Source organism: Mustela nivalis (assembly GCF_964662115.1).
Source record: "Mustela nivalis genome assembly, chromosome: 3".
Lineage (NCBI taxonomy): Eukaryota > Metazoa > Chordata > Mammalia > Carnivora > Mustelidae > Mustela > Mustela nivalis.
Genome location: NC_139022.1, coordinates 150,345,386 through 150,369,371, shown reverse-complemented (window position 1 = coordinate 150,369,371; position 23,986 = coordinate 150,345,386). Strand labels below are relative to the sequence as shown.

The 23,986-nt window shown below is 45.3% G+C and overlaps 1 protein-coding gene across 2 annotated transcripts in view; it reads right to left on the bottom strand.

Annotated features, from left to right (window-relative positions):
• The window catches only part of LIFR (LIF receptor subunit alpha), a 76,906-nt gene extending 54,322 nt beyond the window's left edge, over nucleotides 1–22,584 (bottom strand). The window contains exon 1 of one of the 2 annotated variants that reach the window (XM_082723417.1): nucleotides 22,166–22,584. The gene's annotated coding sequence lies outside the window, so the exon portion shown is untranslated. Of the gene's footprint in view, nucleotides 1–21,286; nucleotides 21,618–22,165 lie in introns of those variants that run through there. The other variant, XM_082723416.1, reaches the window with a different exon arrangement.
• Between the last annotated feature and the right edge of the window lie 1,402 nt (nucleotides 22,585–23,986).

Below are 23,986 nucleotides of genomic sequence, written 5' to 3'. Positions count from 1 at the left end.
GGGCTCCATCCCAGCACCCTGGGATCATGCCCTGAGCCGAAGGCAGACGCTTAACGACTGAGTCACCCAGGGGCCCCTGCACTGTTGTTTTCATCAGGGGGAAATCCATGATCTGATCTGCACTTTGGGAAGATTTCTGTAGCTGCTACATGGAGGTGGACTCCAGGGAAGAGCAGAGGTAGGGAAACCAGAGCCAGGTGAAACCACCAGTGATGAGGACTAGGGTTCTAAGAGCAGACGTGGAAGAGACAGATTCAGCATCTGTTCTGGAAATGGCAGGGTCTTCCCACTGTGCTAGAGGCAGGACAGTGCGATGATTTAAGAACATGAACTGGACATCTGACCTCTATACATATTTTTTACTACTGTGGACATTGCTGCTGTAAACACTGGGGTGGCATGTGCCCCTTCAAATTACTATTTTTGTATCATTTGGATAAATATCTACTAGTACAATTGCTGGGTCATAGGGTAACTCTATTTTTAACTTTCTGAGGAACCTCCATGCTGTTTCCCAGAGTGACTACACCAGTTTGCATTCCCGCCAACAACCCCTGAACTAGAGGGTGTAACGCTAAGCAAAGTAAGTCAGGCAGAGAAAGACAAATACCATATGACTTCACTCATTATGTGGAATTTAAGAAAGACGACACATTAACACAGAGTAAGGAAAAGAAAAATAGAGATAAAAGCAGAGAGGGAGGCAAACCATACGAGACTTAACTAGAGGGAAAAACTGAGGGTTGCTGAAGAGGTGGGAGGAACGGGCTAAATGCGTGAGGAGCATTAGGGAGGGCACTTGTTACCATGAGCACTGGGTGTACATGCAACAGTCCCATCACTAAATTCTACCCTGAAACCAATAATGCAATATATGTTAACGGACTTGAATTTAAATAAAAATCTAAACAAAACAAAAAAAATGGACTGGGGCTCCTAACTCTGCTACTTATTATATGGCCTTAACCTCCCTGTGTCTCCATGTCTGGATTCATGGGTGGAGTGGGGATAGTAACTGTATTTTCCGTAAGTTTGTTGTAAAGATTAAAAGAGTAAATGTGTAAGGCACTTGGAGTGCCACACATGCACCAGGTGGTGTAAGTTTATTTAGTGTGCTGTGGGACATACAGGGAGAGGAGAGGAAGCAAAGACGGCTATGGATTTGGTGGAAACACAACGACGGATGGCTGGTGGTGCCATATAAATGCTCTGCAGGTACACAGAGGAGACGGCAGTGACTTACTGTTCACAGGCTGTTTACAGACCGTCTGTTTGTATCAGAGATCTGTTTAAGGACCTCAACCTTGACATGTTCCTACTCCTGAAACAGAGACATCCTCTATAGAATGTGAAAGAACTGCCCAGGATTTGAGAGCAGCTAACAAAGACACAGATGTCCAAGAAAAAAGGCTTCCACATCTGACACTGAGGGATTCCTCAGAGCAATGATGCTCCTATCCACTCTCGCTGAACGAGGCCGCCAGCTGACAAGTCCTCCCAATGCACTGAGAACTCCAGGTCAGACTGAGCAGGGCCTTGTTTTTATGCTGGAACAGACAACAAAGGATCATAAAACAGACAAGCCAAGCTTAAAACAATAAAAACAAGTTCAGAACAAAGAGGTTCCCTAGAAGGAAAATAAAAATTACTCCCGGAGAGAATAGAGATAAGGCAGAAAAGAGGAGACCTAAAAAAACCAGGAAAACCACCTCTGAGTAGACTCCCAAAGTGAATACAGCATAGCCATAAAAACTCGAAGAGGATGAGGACGCCTGGGTAGCTAGCTCAGCTGGTGGAGGGTCTGCCTTGGGCTTGGGTCATAATCGCAAGGTCCCTGGATGGCGAGCTCCGAGTCGGGCTCCCTGCTCAGTGGGAGAGCCTACTCCTTCCACCTCTCCTTCTGCCACTCCCCCTGCTTACGCTCTTTCCTTCAAATAAATAAATAAAATCTTTAAAAAAAAAAAAAAAAGAAACAACTAAAAGAGGATTCAACGAAAAAGGAATAACGAGAAATAAAAATAACTTACAAGTTAAATGTATTGGTTGATATTAAAAATTTTTTAAAGACAGAACATTGAGCAATCTTTCAGGGGGAAAAAAGAGACAAAAACAGAACATGTGAGAAGAGATGTTAAGAACAGGGACTTGATATTGGAAAAAAGATCCAACATCGTAACAACTGGAGCCCACAAGGATAATTCAGAAAACACTTTTCTTAGCAAAAGCAGATGGCAAGACCTCCTCTTGGCTATTGCTGAGTACTGTCAAAATTTGTCTCAGGAGACAAATCTCGAGTAGCTTACAGAATTATAACCCAAACAGGCACATATTTCCAAAAGCATTCAATCAACTATTTGCTAGCCGAATGACTCCCTAGTCATTTCCAATGTCACTGAGCTTACAGAGTAGAATGAAAACGTATTCACAATGCCAGTTGCTAAAGTTATAGAATTCCATGGCACGTGCAGGAATAACCGAATAAAGGAGCCCCAACTATGACCAAACCAGAACGGAAACCATCACAAACCATATTCATGGCTGAACATCCTCCTGAAATGAAACCAGCCCCTCACTACAGGTTTGCACTTGTTCCAGGAGAGAGATGTGTGTCCCATGAAGTGACAGGGCAGGTCCGAGGCCGCGGAGCTCTGGACCAGGTCCTGGGGACACAGGACTCTCATGCTGGCTCCAGGGCTACAGAGCAGCGTGACTGAGGCAAATCCCTCAATCCCTCCCGGCCTCAGGCTCAGGAGCGAGGGCACAGTGGCCACTTCTGCTCAGGTCCACAGGAGAAACTTCGCAGAGTTAAGGTGTTAATACTGCACTCCCGCTGACAGGCGAGGAGCAAGCAGACAGACTGACACAAGGTCAGCACCAGCGGCGGGTGCCAATCAAGGACACGACACCACTGAGAAGGTCAGCGAGGGGCAGACGGGGTGCAGGGTCTGCTTGGGGACAGCAGGACCAATGATGGTGTCACCAACATCTGCTTAACTGAACACAGGCAGGATGTAGAGAAAACTCTCTTCTGTCATTAACATTTATGTAGAAAATGGTGAGTGTGTCACTTAAGTCATACAACATTATGCTTGTGATCGATCTGACTTCTCTGCTAAGCAAAAATTTTGAGTGGACTCACTTGAGGCCAGGACAGTACAGGAATAGAATGTTCTAAAGTATTTTAAGGGAAAAAGGACCAATGAACCTTGTCTCTGCTCCCTTCGAATAGAAACATTGCCAGAATTTACTATTTTCCCCACTGATGCCTTATTCCTAGAGGAGCACACATTTTTAGAGAGTTTCTGAAATTAGGATCATGGTCCCTTGCTGCAGCCGCAGAGGGCGAATCCAAGTATCCGGAAGGCAAAAGGAGAGCAACTCTGCCCACAGGTGATGCAAACCGGAGCTCGTCAGCCTCACCTAGAGGGGGCAGCAGTGGGCCTCGTTTTGCCAGATTTTTCTGATTTTTCAAGTCAAAGTAGAAACCTGGGAATTTCTATGAAACCCTCAAATTTGTATTTAAGGAACGAATTTGTAGTTTTTAAATATTCTAAAAGCCAAACAAAATAGATCTTCCGACTGTATCTCACCCACGGGCCACTGGTCTGTATCCTATGCAACATAATTATGTTAAAGGATTAAAAAAATGTCAACAAACCTTCTTTTTAAGGAAACTGATCAAGCAGAATCAATTTATAAAACTGTTGGAATGGAAAGAAAAAAAAAAAAAACAAAAAACCTGTTCTTTGCTTATTTTGTTTATGTTGTATCCTGACCTCAGCCTTAGGTTGTGATAGACCAACCCCTCGTGCAGAGCCTTCTGGCCCCTCTTGTGAAAACGGAACGTCACAAATGCACTGTGCTTTGCTTTCTCCTCTGCCCTGAGTACTCGGGTTCCAGACTACAGGAGGTTTTGGTCTTTTCCGGCCAGGATAGTTAGAAAAGGGAGCTGGAAGAGGAAAGTAAAGGCAGAGGAGGACCAGAAACTGGGGTCCAGACAGATTTGGTTTCGGCTGTGTTTTTCTTTTTGGTGGGGTGGGGAGGGGAAGGAGAAATGTGGTGAAGAGCTAGCGCATTCTGCGGCAGGACTCTCCCGCACCAAGGTCAGTAGGAAGAGGCCTGAGAAGCACCTGTGAGGTCAGGAAAACAGAAAATGAAGAGGATCCAGAGCATCTTTTACCTCAAGAGTCTATCCCGTTGCCATCCCAATGAGACCCTTGTCACTGCTTCACAAAAGGAACTGCACGCTGGAGGGAGGAAAGCCACTTAACTACAAGGCAAGATAAACATGTCCCTGCAGATCACCAAACCTGCAGGAGAGGAGATGCTGGTATGTTTACTCCTAGCGAGGGAGACTGAAATGTAAAGTAAACAGTGTCCATATTGCTCATTCATACTCTTAGTACCCCTTCTTTCCTCTTTTCTATCAGGGGAGAAAAATACTGTTGAAAAACCGGAACCAGCAGCCTCTCTCCTAACTGCATTCTTCACTTCCAATAACCACCACCCCCCCCGCCACACACACAAACACACACACACACACACACACACACACACACGATCTTCAGTTCCTGGAGCACTGCCTCTGAAGGCAGCTTTTCAGGAACACACACTGCAGTCAGGGAGACTCGACTGTATTGTAGTGAAGTATCGGGATTTAAGCAGAGTGAGACATACCAATGAGAAACACAAACCTGGCCAGTTTGGGAAAGCCGACTGTGACTAGACGTGTAGGGAGACAGTGAAGGTTTTTTCAGGAAGAGAGAAGCTTGAAGGAAGCAGTGTTTTCAAGGGATTAAGAAACCAGTGCAATAACAAAGACACAAAGAATTATCAACCTATATACTCAGCTGCAAGAAATTGAGTTCTCCAGGAGCCGACCAAGTACGCAGTAGAGTGAATTTACAGTTATACCAAAGGACGCCATGGAGAGTAACTGTATAAAAGAAAATCTTAAGAGCTGTCAGGGAGAGGAAGGGCAGCTGTACACGGACTCTGAAATGAGAGCCTGGGACTCTGGCCCAGGACCGTGGGACTTGCTGCCGTGAGCCCAACAAGTCCTCCTCCACGACACAGGGACAGTGCCGGTGCTATCTTCACAGTAGGCTGCCGGGACAGAGAGAGTAGACACGGGGTGTGTGGTCCCCAAACACAGTGGGGGACTGGAGAGGGACAGCAGACTTCCTAGAACTAAAGGCTAAAGAGAGCAGCTCCAACATTGCACGGTAAAATGACTTTCATACGTGAATTCTATACTCAAGCTACTAACTGAGAGGATAAAACACATTTTATAAAGCTATGCCAGAGCTCAAAAGATACAATTTCTACCAAAAAAGTGAGTTAGGAAACAAACAAACAAAAAAAAAAAAAAATGAGAAAACGAGAAAAACAATCCACAAAACCGTAGCCCCGAGCCCTCCCAAGCTGCCACATCCCTTTATGACTCCTTACATTTGCACAAATTTTCCTTCTGCCTGGAATTCCTTTCTGGACTGCTCTCTGCCCCCTCACCCAGGGAAACCCTGCCTGGCGATAGGAAGAGCCCACGGTGGCCTCTGAGATCCTTCTGGGGTTCCCCAGCAGGTCAGCTGCTCCTTCTGTTTCCACAACATGTCAATGACCTACTCCAGGGCCTTCACAATGTGACCCGCTGCCAGCCCTGCTGTCAATGAAGGTTTCCCAGGACCCAGACATGCCCATGTGTCTGCGTGCCCCCCCCCCCCGGCAGCTTCCACGTTGAGTGTTCAGACTGCACAGCTTCCACAGACACTTGCAGGACCGGCAGAGTCTGAAATACTCGCGTACTACCCGGCCCCTTCCAGAAAGCCTGCTGACCCCCACACCAGGGCAGCACTTCCCGATTCTGTCATTCCTCCAGCAGCAGGTAAGAGGATGCTGCCTGCTCTGGGTTCACCGTGAGCCCTGTGACCCAGTGCAGTGCCTGGCACTGGGCAGACCTGCTCCAAAGTGGGCTGCTGGCTGAGCCAAGCACAGCCCAGGCTGGAACCCAAGGCAGAGCTGTGGTTCCCAAACCGGGCCCAGAGGTGCCTGCGAGGCACAGAGGCCAGTGAACTAGGGTATCTCGATGTACTTTTAAGCTGTCAAAAGAAAACAGCAATATCACTGTCCGTCACTGTCAGAACCTTCAGCTCAAGGTAGTTAAGTTTCAACACCAGGCCATACTTCCCTCTCTCAATGATCTTGTATTTTGCAAAGACAGGGTCACTGGTTACTACAATAAAACACAGGCACCATCCATTCAAAAATCCATGTAGAAATGGGAACAAGGGTGACAGTGTTCGACCCGTTCCCAAGGTTTGAGAAGCTACGCAGTGCTCCACAGTTCACACATGCAGCTTTTTAAGAAAAATAAAAATCGGATTTTTAAGAAAAATAAAAATGGGATTTATCTTTTTAATTGTTATGCATTATTTTTCCAAACTGCTACTCCAGTGTCAGGTCATAAATACTAGGTTGCTTGGAATTTAGTACCTCCTAAGAACTGTGAGGCGTTTCTCTTGACCGGGGGAGGGGGGCAAAAACAAAGAGACACCGAGAGCCCTGTGAACCCCAAACGTGGGAATCCTACTGTCATCTGAATCCGCAGGCGGGAAAATAATCCTACCACGGACCTTCTGCTGTGTTACAGATCTTTGTGGACTCTGCACAAAGAACGTGTTTCCCCCAAAAGAAGCACAGTTATTTCTTGGTCTGTGACTTTGTTTCTCAGGATTTTAGTTCCTCTCCTTCAGTTCTGGCGATCTTCACCCCAGGGAGACGTCCCCGTTCACTGAAGAGCCCACTCACTATGAACTTGAGCAAGTCAGAACAAATGTGAGTACCTCACTCGGGTGCTCGAATCCTTTGAAGACTCCCCGCTGCTCCAACATCAAGCTCCTGGCCAGCCTCAAGGACAAACCCCTCCAACAGTCTTCTCCGCTCCACCCTGCAGCAGGCTGACTACCTCCGGCTCCCCACATTCCCCACAGGCCTTAGGGTCTCCCCTCAAACCACTGCCTCTGTGGGATGGGCCCCATGGCCTTCTCCATGTGCTCCAGGATCCGCCCGCAGCTCCGGCACGCCGCGCTGACCAGTGATGTCTCCACGCTCGCCTCTGCCCTCCTTGGGGCTGTCAGCGCACCGGGCCTGCACAAGCCGTCAATGAATGCTAATGATGTCTAGTGACAAAAATGAACTTGCTCTTGCCTCCTCCCACAGGGTGAAACACCCTATTATTATGCCAAAGAAAGGAGCTGAAGGACACCACTCCTGCCCAGAGCGATCTTTAACTTGCTGGCGGAAAAGCCGAAGAGCAGCCAAACTTCAAAAAATGATCTGAACAGCTCTGCTCCCCACTACCTGGTTCCCCACACTCTCACCAACAGCAAGATGATTATTATTATTTCCTTAATCTCTTCCAACTCTTAGGCCATAAATGGCATTTCCTTGACTATGGAGTCAGAAGTACATTTCATAGGTCTATTGGTAATCCTCAATGCTTTATATGTAAGATGCTTATTCTGTCTTTTGCCCATTTTTTCTAATCGGACATTAATCTTTTCTTCACTGCTTGATAAGAAACAAACCCTAACACCATACCATAGCATGCATATGAACTGGTACCAGCATTGCAAATATTTCCAGTTTGTTTCCTTACTTTTCAGTGAGGTTTCTGTTCGACTTTAAGTCAGATTTCCCAATTTCATCCTTTATGGTTTCTGACCATGAACTCTTCTCATGCCAAAGCCGTATAAATGGTCACCTATACAGTTTCCCAGTCTATTTAAGCCTTTTTACATGTGAAAATTTAATCCATATGAAATTAATTTGGATGTAGGACGAGAGTCGGGAACCCAGGCTCCCCCCAGCCCCCAAAGGTCACACTTAGCCTAACACCATCCATTAAATGATCCGTTCCTTCCCCCGCGGACTAGAGATGCCCTGAAGAGAACGCTTCTCCTCGGCTTCCTGGGGGGACTCCCTTATTAGCCCACCGCTCGCTCTTCACTGAACTGCATTACCTATTCTGCGGCTTACATCGTTCACAACCCATGATCTCCGCATCTGTACTTCCAGGACTGGCCTCTTCCCATTTACAGATTAACCCCGTGCCCACTAGGCAACTGTTTGCTTGTCTATACACCCCCAATTCAAAGGAGGTCCTGCAGGAGTGACAGAATCTTTTGATGCTACATATCCACTTAGATAACTCTTGGATCCCTCAAAATCTCCACAGGTATCAAATTACACTCACCTTCCCTTCCCGACCTGCTCTCTTCAGTCCTGCTTCAGGGCCCGAGTCTTCTCCTGGGTCACCCCAGCGAGAGTAACCCTAACTCCTCCTCCTTCCCCAGCCCTTCCACTGACTGGCCAGCTCTCCCTCCTAAAGGCGACCTGTCTCACTCCCTGTCCCTCACGCCTCTCTCCACATCCCCTGGCTCTGGCAGGCCCTCAGCAGCATCTTGGCCCAAGAACCTGAGTGCTGGCTTAACCCACCCCGTGGCCTCCAGCTTCCACAGTGACTCTCCTGACTTTGATTAGCTTCTCCGTCTCTGACCCTCACTGTCCCTTCAAGCTCCAACCAGCAGCTCCGACTACAGGTCCGAAGTCAAAGTCAAACTTCGGCCCCACAGTCTGATCCTCCCCTTCAGCTGTTCTTGGGGCATCTTTGCCTCCTGCCTCTCGCAGACCATTCTGCCCAGATCCTGGCATTCTCGTCGTGTTCCCGCTGCCCTTCGCTCGGTTTTGAGTTCAAGCATTTCTCACCCCACACCAGGTACTATGGACACTACTCTCTCCTTTCCTCCCACCCTCTCTTCCCATTAATTATGAGCTGCTGAAGAGCAGAACTTATCTTTACAACTCTCTTGCATCTAAAGGATTTTTTATATGCACTATATATTCCAGATCTATTTAGTGAATTGAACAAATCCATCCACACAGTGTCTTTGGGGAGGACTGAAAATACTTTGGTGACATCCAATTGTTTCTTTAACATTCTGAAGAGAAAGTTGAACGGTAGGCTTTTGAATACACCTGTCAGCTACAGAAAACTTTATGAATAAAAAAATAAAATTGGGTCAAATTGTTGGAGGCTTTAAAAAAAAAAACTAACATAGAGTTAAATGATCTTTAAAGTCCTTTCTAAACTCTAAAAGGGAAACGCATACTATGTAATAGTTTTGTGTGGTTGAAATGCTGATTTTAGCGAAGTCCTCTGTGATAATACAGAACTTTACAAATATTATTTTTCAGACACCATGTACTGTTAATGCACTATTTACTATAGTCACTATTTTAAGTTATTTAAATGCAATTATCAGATTGAAGCCCCATAACCATCCGATGAGGTCAGTATCATTATTCTCCCCTTCTTTTTAACAAGGAAAATGAGGCACAAAGAGGTTTTTGACACTTGCCTGAGGTCACACAGCTATTCAGGGGCAGAACTTGCATCTGAATCCAGGCCTGATTACCAACTTCACCTCTGCACTGTGACACAAAAATGAAAAACGTGGTGTGGAAAACTCACTGAACCGGAGTCGCAAGTCCTGGGCTTCAGTCCCTAGTCCACCACGGCCCAGGTGGCAGGTATGCGACCTTAAATGACTCTCCTCACCTCTCAAATCACACAATGATGATCCAGGGCCTACCTTCCCTATTTTCCATATGCTAAGAAATGCAGAGCTGTTTTAGTCTTGGGACACCTTGTCACCTTGAACTAGCAGATCTGGAATGCCAGGAGGGACGCTGCTCTCCTCCACGCTGCCCAGCTGACCACTGCTCCTGGGGGGCGAATTCCACCTGCTCTCCCAAGCACTGCCAGTCATCACATCATGTCCAAGGTCAAACAGCCTACGTTCAGGGAACAAAAGAGCAAATGGCTACCACCTTCCTATTCTCCTCCCAACTCTGAAGTACGCTCCTACCTGGTTAGCTCTTTAACTCAGCAGACAAGTGCAAACTCAAACCTACTTGGAGGACCAGCGCGATGCAGTGAGTGAGGCCGGCCACAGGGAACATGGGTCCAGTGCAGTTGAGACCTTCAAGGGTTTCAAAAAGGGACAGGGATGCAGGTTTGGTTTGGTTTGGTTTTGTAATGTGAAATCGCCTTATTTTTAAATGCTGGCAAGTACTTCTTTATGAAACACTATGTGGGCCAAAGAAAACACATCTGTAGGCCAAGTACAGTTCGTAGGGCACCAGTTAACAACCTGTTTTCAAAATGTATTGGCATTAAAAAATTCTTGACTTGCTGTTGAAATAATCTTAAAATATAAACTGTTTCAAGATTTGTATTTCAGTGTACAGATATTGACGAAAATGCGCCTGAATGTTTTCTTAACATTCTTTGGGGCTGGACTCTCAAAGCTCTCCTTTCCCAAAGAATTCAAATGGTCCTTTTCTGTTCTTCAGGGTATTATTTCATTCCAGATCTCCAAGTGCTAAACATCACCTTAGAATGCAAATGCTTCTCAAAAGAAAAAAAAAAAAAAAAAGGAAAAAAAGAATGAAAAGAGAAACTTTAGCTTTTGACCACCATCAGCAGCATCGTCAAAGCTTTTACAAGCCCAGGACTTCATCTTATACTCACTTGAAACTTCTAACAGAGTGGAACAGAGAATGAAAAATGCAACAGAATTGATTTCTGGCCAGACTGTTTGGGAAAGGGATGTTCTGTGGGCCGTACTATCAAGAAAGCAGATTCTACAGACGAGAGCCACGTGCGCTTGACGCTGATCCCAGGTAAGAAATACAGAACATGTCAGAAAAGGGACCCTAGGCCAAAGTACTTCAGCCCCACCGCACCCCCTCACCTGATGAGGATGCCCACCTGGGAAAGCAGGCACCAGAAACAGGAGGTATTTGAAGAGTATCTCTTCTAAATGCCTGAAGGGTCCTTATGAGCAAGAGATACAGGTTGTAGACAAAAGAGTAAAGGGTTTTTTTCACTACCACATGCTCAACCTTACTGGAGGGGGGCTAATTATTGGATGCTGAACAAAGATTAACAGACATGACAGTTCTGCTTTTCTTGACCTTTTCAATAATGAACTGGATGCTGACACAGGAATCACATTAATCAAATCTAAGGATAAAAAAATGGGCAAAACAGCAAATATGTTGCATTTAAAAATGAGGATCCTAATAAACTAATTCAGTCAACTAGTCCAAAAGATAATTTAGCAGTGCTCATTTCAGGGTCCGAAATCAAATGATACAAAGGCTGACGACGGCATCCCGTGCAGAACGTGAAACACAGGCCGGGAGAGACATGATTTAGCAGTAACACATGGGAAAAACAGACGATGGATCAAGTAGAATGGACCAACAATGGCATGTAACTGCTGAAACAGGGACAAGGACAGCTCTTGTGTGTCATTTTACCACAATGCCTAATACCCTGTCCTCCAGTGGCAGCAAATTGGGAGGATTCACTTCCAGTCTGAAAAATCAGCCAGTAGGTAATCCAACAGGAAGGTGTTCTTCATTCCAAACCTAAGCGGTTATTGTCTTTCCTACTGCCCAAATCGTTTAAAGTTCTTGCTTCAACATAAATCTCACTCCACATGGTCTTATCCCATCTCTCCGTGGGTGTGCCTGCTCCCAGCTGTCTTCTCAGCCTCACTGAGGGACAAGTGACCGAACAGGATACATCTCACGTGTACAACCTGCTCATGTGATGATATACACAATGAAATGACAACACGATCAGGTTAACAGACATGTCTACCACCTCACAGTTACCTTTTTGTGTGTGGAAGGGGTAAACGCACTTAAGATCTGGTCCCATAGCAATTTTCAAGCATACATTACGAACTTAACTACAGGCACCATGCTGTCCATGAGACTCCCAGAACTCCCGCATCTTGTAACTCAAAGTTTGTACCCTGTGGCCAACATCTTCCAGACTTCAACTGCTCCCTATTTTATAATACCACCCGCGCTCAGGGACCTCTTGAACACTTAGCAACCTAAGGGTAGGGCACCAGCAGATCTGTGTTCGGGAGCTCTGAGGACATGGGAATGCTTCTGCTGAGTCTAATCAGAAGCTTCAAGAAAGGGCAGGGCAGACTGGGTATGAGAGGAGCTTGCTGTCTTCCCACTGTGTGTGCTGCTGGTGTTAAGAAGGAAAATCCAGACAGACTTGAGGGACTGGGCCTGCTGGGGACCTCTTCCCCTCAGCCTAGGCGACTGCAGGGCTCCTCACTGGCTCTGGATTCCCAAGCCTTCCACGGCACAACCAGGAGTCATCTTTCTGAAATGCTGGTCTCATGTGCCTGAAATTTTCCATCACTCTCCTGACCCACTGGAAAAGGGGCCAACTTTAGCTGAGACACAAGGCTCTCCACTGCTTCATGCCACCTAACCTCCCACTCCCACCTCTGCCCACATTGCCCCTGTGCTTGGGTCCCACCAAATATGCCAGACTGGGCTGTCCTGTGTGTCACCGCACATGATGTGTGCTCTGCCCAGAATCTGTCCTTGCCCATTTAACAAAAAGCAACACACCCTTCCAAACTAAGCTCGCGCTGCCCCACATCCAACGTCCCCCAGTGTCTTTTATTATTGGTCTCCAGAACGGAGACAAATTTCAGTTGCCATTTACCATCTAGATTGTCACTGTTGCCCACCTCATAGTAAAAGATATTTCTTATTGTCTCTCCCAAAAGCACAAAGACAGCAGGCAGATCAGACCCACTCAGCCAGGCACCTGACCTTCACTGCACCTGTAAGCATTTGCGCTTCTGATCCCAGCAATACAGCCCTTGGAATATCTGAGAAGAGCAACCACAGCCCTGACTATGCAGCAGTGAACTGAAAAGTTCCCAAACAGAGACATCTGTACTTTTATCAAAGCTGGCATTTGAGAAAAGGCAAGCGGGCTAAATGCAATGTCTACCCAACAGCCTCCTGTCTGCATGTCAACACAGCCTGGCTGCTCTCTTCTTGCCAATACATACCCAGTCCGTCCCACTGAGAGAGAGAAAGAGCGCTTCTTTCTGGAAAGCGATCGCCCCTCAACCAAAAAAAAAGGAAAGCTACTGCTGGTTCCAGTGGGGGCGGGATGGAGGGAGTAAGGTGGACCATGGAAAGAAAGCAAGAGAGCAGGCAGAAAAAACATGAGATAAGTGACAAATAAAATGTTGGTTCTGCTGGTGCCTCTGACCTGTGACATGACTTAACCTTCCATGCATTTTAGAGGCACGAGGAAAAAAGACTGGTGAAACCATCTTCTTTTATTAGGGCCAGATGAGGGAAAACATGAAATGCAAGGTCACCGCTTGTCATGAAAGTTCTGAGGCTTCCTTCGTGACTGCTGCGGCTACTTTAGGTCAGAATTTGTCAACTGCTGCCAACTTCAGAACTGTCCTCGCATTAGGAAATTCCAAAATTAATGCCATTTGGTGTATTTTAAGCTGCATGTTTTATTGCCCTCATCCTCAGTAAGATCACAGGCTAGAATTTCTCAAATGGGATGCCCATGAATTCCATTCATCCTGAATTTATTAGTAGGAACCCATCTCAATAATTTTATAAAAGATAACATCAAAAAGGCATGTCCTTCACAGAAGAAACACGGTCCCAATTTTAAGACTATCAGCCTAGGATCTTCTCACATGTGTATAATGTAAATCATCAGTAAATCCTCAGTGAAGGAAATAACCTTCTCTGCTCCTCATGTCATTTGTAGAGTAAGCAGGAGGCAATGTTTGTGTTCACTGAAAAGAAACATCACAACAAAGTTTCTTTCAGAACTGCAGGAGAGAAAATAGGCCTGCCTGTCAGTTGTGGCAATACCATTTACTGAGTGTGTGTGAGTGCACCTCCTGGCCGGGCCCTGCCACCATACTGTACACTTTCCATGTCCTGCGAATGAAGGGAAATACCTGTCCTGGCCTCTGCTCTGTAGCTGAGCCTACGCACTGCCTGGGGGGTTGGAAAAAAAAAAAAAAGGCCCCTAACAGTTACTGAATGAGTCAATCACATTTCATTCTAACTCTACAAAAGGAAAGATCTGATCTTGACCTTCAAGAACTTACCATACAAGACTACTAAAGACAGAAACAGAAGGGGGAGGGGGGAAAAAAAGCTTTCAATTCAAAATAAGATTTCTTGGCAATGGAAAGAATTTCGGTTTTAAAGTAAATAAAAATTCAGCAAAATTATTTCCCAGTGACCAAAAGCAATGAAATATTTTGTCAGAATGTCCCAAAATGCTTTTCACAAGAGTCTGAAAGAACCTGTAAAACAAGTTGTTCTGCTTAGAAATTCTGTATTAATAGGAACATAATATTGGCCTTAATCATATCAGATCAGTGAAGTCAAGATAACATTTATCGAACACAACCTGCACATACCTGAGCTGGATAGCATTGTTCCCATTTTACAGACAAGCACAGAGACACAAGACACAACTTACTCAAGTTCACATAACCCATAAATGGGAAACAGCATCTAATCCCATTCTCTTAACTATGTAACATGCTCTAGATAAAGGAAATCAGGAATACTGTAATAAAAATATAATAGTCACCTGCAATTTCAACACACAAAGATAATCTCATCTAACATTTGGTATATAATTTTCCTGGCATTTTACCAAATTGTATACACAGACAGACACACACACACACGCAATTCTCTCGTATTTACCCTCCAAAACAAATAGCCAAAAAACTTAGGTCAATTTACACATGCCATTTTGCAATCTGCTTTTTCAGTTTGCAAATTCTGATTTTCTTTCACATCAGTAAATTACTCCCCTACCTCACTGTTAATAAAGGGTTCTCTGTTACATGTACATACCACAGTATCTGTAGCTAATCTCCCTATTATTGAGCACTTAAACTGTTTCTAATTTACAACTATCATAAACAAAACTATGAAAACCATTTTTGCAAATTAGAGCGGTTTTTCGCTGTGTACTTTGTGGGGAAGTCACCAGAATCTGGAGATGTGTTTTTCCCAAACTTCAGAGAGCACCTCCTTCCCAATTTTGAGACACTCCACCAAGCAGACTTCCCACCAAGAGTCACTGCTGGGGAGAAAGCTACCGATGTGAATACAGTATCTGTAAACACTGTGTAGGTAAGAACCACTGCTACAGATTGGTCTCTGTACGCATACTTATTTCTTTTTCCTTAGTTTAAATTGCTCGTGATGGAAATGCCTGACTAAGGGACACTGCACATTTTTGAGGCTTTCCATGAGTAATACAAAATTGCCCTCCTGGAAAGTTATGACAATTGAAACACCCACCAGCAGCATTTGAAAGTGACAATTCCCCAAACCCACCAGTTGGCTAGACTGGTTTTTAAACAATCAAATCCCTATATAGCCTCAAGTTTTAAAAATAGTGAAACTATTAGTAAAACATATCTGGAAAAACGGCAAACAATTCAGACAACAAATGCTGTATTTTAAAATACGTATGTTTTCAAGTAGGAAATATAAGACATTAATGACATCAAATCCCAGCCGACTGAGCTTACGAAATGACAATTTGAAAATTTAGTGAAATCAGGCTCAGTAAGGTACCACGCTCCTAAGTAAAACCCCACATCTTCACTTGCCTATCTGGCTAATAATAGGCTTAATACTGAAGGGTTTAATAGCAATATGCCATATTTTTTAAACAGAAACTCATGAAATTGTACATTCTTTCAAACTTTATAAATACTGTACTATCTTATAGTCAATATGGCAATCTGAAGTTGTTAAAATCCTGTAGATATTCATTTATCAACAAATATCCTAATGCCTACTAAGGGCTGGACAATGTTCTCTATTGAGGACACAGTGATGGAGCCCACAAAGTCCCTGCATTCAATGAGCGGCTATTCCGGCAGGGGGAAGGGGGGTGTTCAGGGAAGAATCAGCAAATCATGGTTACAGTGCCAGTCTGGAACCACTGGATTCTTGGGCAAACTGTAACCTCTCTGGATCTTCATCAGTGAACTAAGACGTTGACCAGATGACCCACGACTTCTGGCTCTCAAATTCCAGACTTTGTTCGGTTTTGTTTGAATGTTTAAGTTCTTATTACTGACAAGAGCTCTGCATTTTAAGCTCTATATAGGACCACAAAATCTGAACATAGATTTCCAAAAAAGATAATTTTACATCTACAGTAAACAGTAAAACTCTGGTGGACCCAGGTGTCTTCAAAAAATCAACACAGGACGGGTTCCAATTAGATGAAGATATAAGCTCCCAACTTTAATGGTTTCTTTGAAGAGGTTTCTGAAACGCCCCTGCCTCCTTCCCTTCTGTAGGGCACTATAAATACTGAGAGAATGAGATGTGAAACAGGACCTCACTGGTACCGCAGAAGCCTCCTAGCTTGCGGCCAGGGATGGCTGGCACCGCTTTCGGGAGGCACCCTGGTGCCCTCACGGGCTGCAGCACTGGTGGACCCTCATTCCTTTGCAGTTTACACCCACCCTCAACTCAGTGGACACACAGCATTCTGTCTGCAGAACGTCTACAGCTCATAGCCCCATTAGCATTTCTAATATTAGAAATGGGAAGCACTTCTTCTGCCACCACTTGTTATTTTCCACCAGATGTTCCTGCCACCACCATTTCAAAGTGTCCTCAGATCCAGAGTCTCCCTGCGGGCTGCTTCGCACAGCAGTCAGAGGAAATGCACATCAAGGGGCCTCAGCCTCCAAATCCCCCCTTTAGGGAAGTGCCACAGGCACACTTTCAGGAAGTGATATCGCCTCCTTGTGGTTTGTCCAGATACTGCCACTTAATAATCCAGAGAGAATCTCAATGACAGGCACAGAGGATGATTCCAAGATTCTTCTGCACCTGGCCTAGAAACCAGGAGAACGGTTGTAAAAGCCAAGATTTTTCTCACCTCAATGCAAAATTCCATGAAAAATACACCCACCATAGATTTTTTCTCAACTTTCAACATAAAACAGTATCTGATAAACACCTCTGCTCAAGTGAGGGACATGAGCAGCAACGACTGGTGAGAGGGTTTATGTGCTGTAATGTTAGATAATGTAAGACAAATCTGAATTCCTGCATCTCTATCGTATACAGAGGAAACAGAAGGAAAGTAGTAGAAGTACTTTAACTCAACCATCTAAGCCACTAAGTCACCACAACCAGTTACATATAAAACAGATGTGTACATGCTTCGGCTACATGAAGAGCTTTTACTGCAGGGACAGTGACAAAGGACAAAGCTGACTCTCCTTAAGCCTTAGAGGAGTTGTGGAAGCCATCCTTTACATAGTGTTTGCGCAGAGCTTATGAGAAAAAACTGGAAAGATAAACCTAGACACAACTTATTGGTTCTGGCATCAACCAATCAGAACAGCAAATTAAACAACTCAGAACCCTCATTCCACAAGATGACAAAACTCCTAATGGCAGACAGAAGCCAAAAAGTCACGGTCAAGAGAAAGATAACAGATTCTTATTAGACATGTATAACAATTATTTGGCTCAAAACTCATTTCCCACGCTTTCAATTAATATAAAGGAATATGTATTTAGAATGACAAACAGATTAGAAGTTGGGAAGAGGAAATACCACGGTTCCTGATAGTCCCTAAAATAGAACATGAACACATTCTTCCTGTGAGAATAAAGTACCTGCATAGAGTACATATATGTTATTTGCTCATTAGCCTGACATCTGCCCAAAGGAATTAATGTATTCAGTATACAAAAAAGGGGGGGCATCTTTGAAAATTTTATACTAAAGCAGCTAGAAAATCTACTGAAATCAAGATGAAACTTCTGACTACATCACTCAGAAATCACTATAATGTCCTGGAAAATTAGGTAGGTTTTTAAGGCTTCATGCTTTAATTTCATGGAAAAGCAGTCAAATGCAACCAGTGTTTAAAAAAAACAAAAACAAAAACAAAAACCTAACTTTGAGAGCCAAAATGGAAAGCTCAAATGAAACTCCTGAATCTAAGCAGTTTGACCAAACCTAAGCTATTCCTGGTGGTGAGGAAGAATGGGGAGCAATCAAACCCCGCCCATTCTCCTGGAGCTTCCGGCAGGTGGAGGACCACCACCATCCAGGGCCCATTCCATGTCAGCAAACATTCCTTCACACACACGTGAACACCCAGTGCACCAAATGCAGTGCCTGCTGGCTCCGGCCTGCCCCCATTCCCTTTCCATCATAAACCCCAGCCACAGAGACAGCCCCAGTACCTCCCAAGAGAGGGGCTCAGACCGCCCCCTGCAGGGCCTTTGCACTTACTGTTCCTTCTGCCTGAGCCACTCTTCCTTCAGACCTCTAAACACAGATGTCTTCCCTCATTCAACTCTGTTCAAATCTCTCCACCTAAGAGCTAGAGTGTTCCAGGGCGGCTCAATCTAAAATAACGGCCCCCATTCTGCCCCTCTTCACTAGAGCAACTCTTACTACTCTCCCAGTACATAGCACTATTTGGTATTACCGCCCTTATTGCTTCTCTGCTTTTTCTTCATCTCCCCCAGTAAGATGTGAACTCATTTACAGCGAGTCTGTCTACCCTGTGCACCACGATATCTGCAGTCCCCATCAAGCTGTCTGCAATGTAACAGATGCTCCTATATACTTATTTAATATTTAGGCAATATTAACAGTTTTGTACTACAATGGTAGGTGCCACATAATAAAGGGAAAACACCTTAAATGCTAGAAGAGTTGATCAGTTGGAAAAAGCTAGAGCTTACAGGAGTCTTAAAACACTAAAAAATAATATAATGAACATTTACAGGTCAACACTGGCTAATGCTCAACTTTTATGATGTATTAGGCACAATCTCTAGGATCAGCAGTACAACTTATTTTATTAAGTCAACAACATTAAATAGGAAATATTAGTGATAATCTACAGAAGGCAGGCATTTTAGTGCCTAATGGTAAATAAGCCCTATGGAACCAAAACTGCCTTCATCTTCAATTTAATCAAAGGCACAGTCTTTTCTCCAGGTTTGGAAATATTTACCCTCTTTTAAATTTTTCTTACAGATTCTTCTTTAGAGTTTATGTATGGTTTTGGTGGTTTTTTTTTTTTTTTCCCCCTCAGAACAAAGAGGCAGGGTGTTAAGTCAAGGTGTAAGACTTTAGTTCCTGGCCATCATGGATCAGGCTTGCCCACAAAGACACCAAAGATCCTAATGGATCACTATGAAATTATACAAAAGCAAGACGTGTATACTGGAGAGTAAGGGCATTTGTTTCCTGGAATGTGAGGCAAAGAAGTCAATTACTGCTCCTCTGGGCCTTTGGGAATAATTAAAATCCACTTAAAAACCTTAAAAACGATTGTTTTACAAAAATTTTACAACAAGGTATTAGAAACAATCTACACATATCTCAATAAAATGGAGATTAAATAAATAATGGTTCAACCCTTACTGGAGTACTCTCAGCAGCTCTTACAGAATTAGACAGCTCTTAAGTACTGATAGAGGGACTGCCAAGATTTAGTACTCTAAGGGAAGGGCTTGGAGCTGGTGCAGAACAGCTTATACAATGTGTCCTCGTTTGTGGAAAGACAAATAAAAAGAACACATACAAAATGTTTATACTAGCATAAGCTATATCTGGAAAGATATACACAAGGAACTAGTAACCCTGGTTCCTGGGGAGAACAGGGTGCTATGTTTCAGAGAGGGGAGAGAGATACATAGTTTGTGCTCCAGATCTTTTTATGTCTATTCAATCTCCTACAGTGGGCACAGAGTGCCCATCGCACAAATTAATCCAATAAATTTTAGTATCAGAATAATTTATACTATTGCCAACGTATTATTCAGGAATGATCATCAAAAGTAGAGGCTTTCAAAAATCACAGAAGTTTCACTTGACAGCAAGAGTTCCTGCTCGTTAATTCCCAGAAGAGAATCCAAGTCTCCACTAATTAGAGAGGCTAGCTTGTGATCTCACCTATTACAAAGCAAATAAGCCTCAATTCAATTCTTGGAAGGGAAAGAGCTGCTAAGTTCACCTTGAAAGCATACCTCGTATTTAAATTGAGCTTGTTACTACCTAATGAAGCCTCCAAATTAACACAGTTTCCACCTAATGATAAAATAAAAAGTCAATGTAAAAAACAAGAGTAGAGTCTGGAGTTTCTGAAAACACTATACTACTTATTCCCCTCTTCTGCCAGGCTTAGACAAGGAACCCTCTGATATTAGTGAAAGAGGATTTCACATCTGTGGCAAAATAATAATTTTAAGGGGAGGGGCAAGCATCATTTGCACTGTACAAACGCTTTAATTTTTCATTTGTAAGGGATGGAAATTTGCTTAAAACTCAAGTTAGGATTCATTTGTGGACCCCTGACTAAACGATAGTACTATATCAACATTAATTTTACTCCAAGCAAAACTTTTAAATGAAAGACAAATCTGAAACTGAAAATGAACATGTCAGAAGACAAACCTTAAACTGAAACCCTTCTGCTGAAAAATTTGTTAAAAGAACACATAAAAAGAAATGCAAAAAATTAATTTCTATACAAATGCTACTCTATAATCGTACACGTTGTATCAATATTTGCCTGCATTAAACACCCTCCACAAAAAGGCACACTAAGATACCCAACTAAGAATAAAAGACCTTATATATATACTTCGGTAGCGGAAGATGGGGACCAGAATCACATTATTCAAGCCCAGACGTAAATGCACAACCACTAGAAATGCAGTTTTCTGTCGGGGTAAGGATTCAAGATTCCAGCTCCCCACTTTCAGACAATGTTATCAGAAGCCGCATCTTTCATGAAACCCAACTTTGATCACTAACGCTTTAACTCTGCGTTTTTTGAGTCTAGTGCCTTCGGATATAAACACACAAAAATACAGGTAGGTCAAATACAGTATAAATAAGGGAAGAAGGGAGGAAGAAGTGGTTTCATGAAGAGCTGAAGTACGGGGTCACGAAATCAATCGGTTGATTCCATCTCCAAAGTTAAATAAATATTAAAGCTCCCTCCCATCCCCCAGGTAGCCTATGGTCTCAGAACTTACTGCCCTATGTGGGGCAGAAGTTCGCGACCGCGGAGTAGGCGCCCTCCGGGACGCGAGGTGGCCCAAGGGCGCGCGGAGAGCGGTGCGACCCGGAGCGCTCCCCCTCCCCCCGTCCCTCCTCGCGGACGCCCCCAGACCAGAGCCGACCGCAGCGCTGCCCTCCACCCCGCCCGAGCCGACAGGCGCTCGCGGCGACGCGCCCACGGGACCGGGCTCCGGGCTCCCTGGCTCCCGCTCCCCACGCCCCGCGCCGCGCCCACCCGCCTCCGGCACTCACGGGCCGCTGCCGCGCCGCTATCTCGCCATCCCCCACCGTCCGCTCGGCCGCGTCGGCCGCCGCCCGGGGGCTGCCCGGAGTCCGCAGTCGCCCGGGGACTGGAGGCGAGGAGGAGGGGGGCCGGGCACAACCCGCCGCCGCCGCCGCCGCCGCCGCCTCGCCTCCCCTGCCCCAGCGCCGGGCTGCTCCAGGCGGCCACGGGCTTGGGGCCGCCCGCTGCCTTCCGCGAGCCCGGGGAATCGCCGCCGCCGCCAGAGCCTGCTGGAGGCAACGCTAACGGCCACGGCCACGGCCAAGACGCTTCAGCCGGGACTGCGGCGCGCGGGGGCGGTGCCTGCACGCCGCTCGGCGGGGGGCGCTGCTGTCCCGGCCCCGCCCCCAGAACCGCCCCGCCCCGCCGCCCGCGCCCCGCGCGCCCCCGCCGGAAGCCGCCCGCGCGCCCCCGCCGCCACAACCCCCCTATACTCTCCCGCGCCCGGCCGCGCGCGTCCGGCGCTCGCCTGCGGGGCCGCCCCTGGGAGATGGAGGAGTGCGGCGGCGCGCGGAGCCAGAGCGCCAAGGGTGACGCTTCCGCGGAGAGTCCTGGCGGGAGGGAGGCCGATCTCGGAAGGTCGTGGAGGAGCAGGAGAGAGCGAAGCGGACGGGGCCGGTGTAAAGCCTTACGGAAGGCCGGCCGGCCGAGCGCGCGGCGGCCCTGCGGGGAAGGAGAGTGGCCCCCCAAATGCTGTCAGTGCCCATTGCCCAACATTACCTAGAGGATTGGAAAGTGTGGGGCCGTGTTTTCGCCTTCCCTGTAAAAACCCATGAAAACCAGCTTCTGCGCCTCCTCGGGGGTGGCGGTTGGGGGGGGGGGGCGATCGCTTAGCTTTTTTGAGTTACCTAAAATGCGCCCAGCGCTGGGGCCCTGCCGCTCAAGCCACCTTCCTTCTCGGTGGTGCAGGGCTCCCTCCGTCCTGGAGGGCCCGCGGGGGTATTCTGATAATATCCTGGAGCCATCTAGTCTTGCCTCCAAGGCGTGGTGGGCTTATTTGTACAGGGAAGAAACGGATCCCTTAATGGGGTGAGATTTTTTCCTCCATGCATTGTTCCCATTTCCGTAGTTTCACTTGGCCTGGATTTTCTTCCAGAGTAATGCACCAAATGAAATTAGCTGGAGAACGCTTGATGGCGCAGAATCATGGTTTGAAGATGTTTACACTCAATGCCGGACGCGTTTGATGGTGTTCTCTTCGGCACAGTTAATTTTGCAAAGTTCAGAAATGTGCCAGATAGAGCCCTTGGCACGCAGAGTCACAGGGCTCTGCAGACACACCTTCGATAGGAAACCAGCTTGTTTGTTTTCATTTGTAATTTATTTGCTACACCAGCACCAAGGCCGGTGTGTTTTCTAGAGAACTTTGGGTGAAATTCTCACAGTTTTTAAATTGGCAAAATGAAGCTTATTTTCTGAAATAACATTTCCTTGTTGATAATGTAACTAAAATGGGCAACAAAACACCTGCAAGAATGTTCATGGAAAAAGTAAGCTTTAGAGACAATAATATGGGTTTCACAGTAAGACATGGTCCCTGCTAGTGTCCTAAGGGCCAACTCCATCCATGTGCATATTTTATTTTACTTTTTTATTCCATGTGCGTATTTCGAACACCAAAACTAAATGCTGCCTATTGTCCCTAAGATCTTGTTTGGAAAGCATGCTTCTATTAAATGTACCTGAAGCTCTGTTTAGGATGTACCACGTTGCTTTTTGTTTATCCCTGTTCTTGAGTCCATGATGGTTTGGGAAATTTATCATTATTCGTATTGGGGACTCCTACAACTGTCTTTTCCAGTAGGCACAGTGCCTAGGTTCCATAATAGTTTAGGGTGCAGTTTCAAAGGGAAAAAATTAACATTAAGATTTAAGAAAGTGTTTTAATATATTTTAAAGAATTTGTCTTTATACTAATACAATGCTAAAATATAATTTTTAATTTTTTTTAAATGGAGGAAGGTATTCAACAGAGGCCTAGAGCCCCCCAAATCATGTGGTCTTGTTTCCTGGGATTGAAAAGTTCCTTTTCATGAAACAAGTTTGCAGTTTTAAGCACATCAAATGCTAACTTTTATGACTTTGTTTTCCAGATAGAAAGGAAGAAAAGAGAAGAGAAAGGAGAACATTTGGGGGAATACTGCCTAGCCTAGCATCCATTGGTTACATACCATGTACCCAGAACTGTCTATTACTCCTTTAATACTCCCAACTCACCTGTAAAATAGGTACTATTATCACACCTAGGCACTGATGCAGTTTTTGGTGAGGCCTGAAAATTGGGTAGTCCTCTTAAAGAAAAAGGAATAAAAAAAAAGAAAGAAAGAAAGAAAGAAAAGAAAAAGGAATAATAAACGCAGCATACTCATGCTATCCCAGCAACACACAGTACAAGGGACAATGACAAAGCGAACATCCACGTGGAAAAGGACCTCAATCTCATCTGACCACGGCTAAAATATCTTACTTTTGCCAACTGTATAAAAATGTACAACCACGTGAATATATTGGCAGGGTACTGCCAGGGTCTTGAATGGGGGCTTGGAAAAGATGCCTTGAAGCTTAGCTTTAATTAGCTTCACAGAAAACTGCCTCTGATGTATACCCAATTCATAGGTCAGGAAACTCGGGGACTTGCAGCTCCTAAGGGCCACCATAGTGCCCCCCAC